Genomic DNA, 335 nt, shown 5'->3' on the forward strand with positions numbered 1-335 from the left:
GTTAGTTACTGTCACTTATTGAAGATTACTAGATGCCAGCCAGGGTCCTTTGCACTTTACGAATATCATTAATTTTTACAAATACCCTGTGAAAGAAAATTATAATGAGGTACATAGCTTTCTTCAAGGAGAGAAAAACTTTTTACTAAAACTTGGAAATATTAGGTAATAGAGTCTATTTTTTAATATTTTTATTCTTGATTTCAAAGAGGAAGAGAGAGATAGAGATAGAAACATCAATGATGAAAGAGAATCACTGATCAGCTGCCTCTTGCATGCCCCCTACTAGGGATTGAGCCCACAACCCAGGCATGTGCCCTGACCAGGAATTGAAC

This window comes from Myotis davidii, unplaced genomic scaffold, assembly GCF_000327345.1.
Source record: "Myotis davidii unplaced genomic scaffold, ASM32734v1 scaffold163, whole genome shotgun sequence".
In the NCBI taxonomy this organism is placed as follows: Eukaryota; Metazoa; Chordata; class Mammalia; order Chiroptera; family Vespertilionidae; genus Myotis; species Myotis davidii.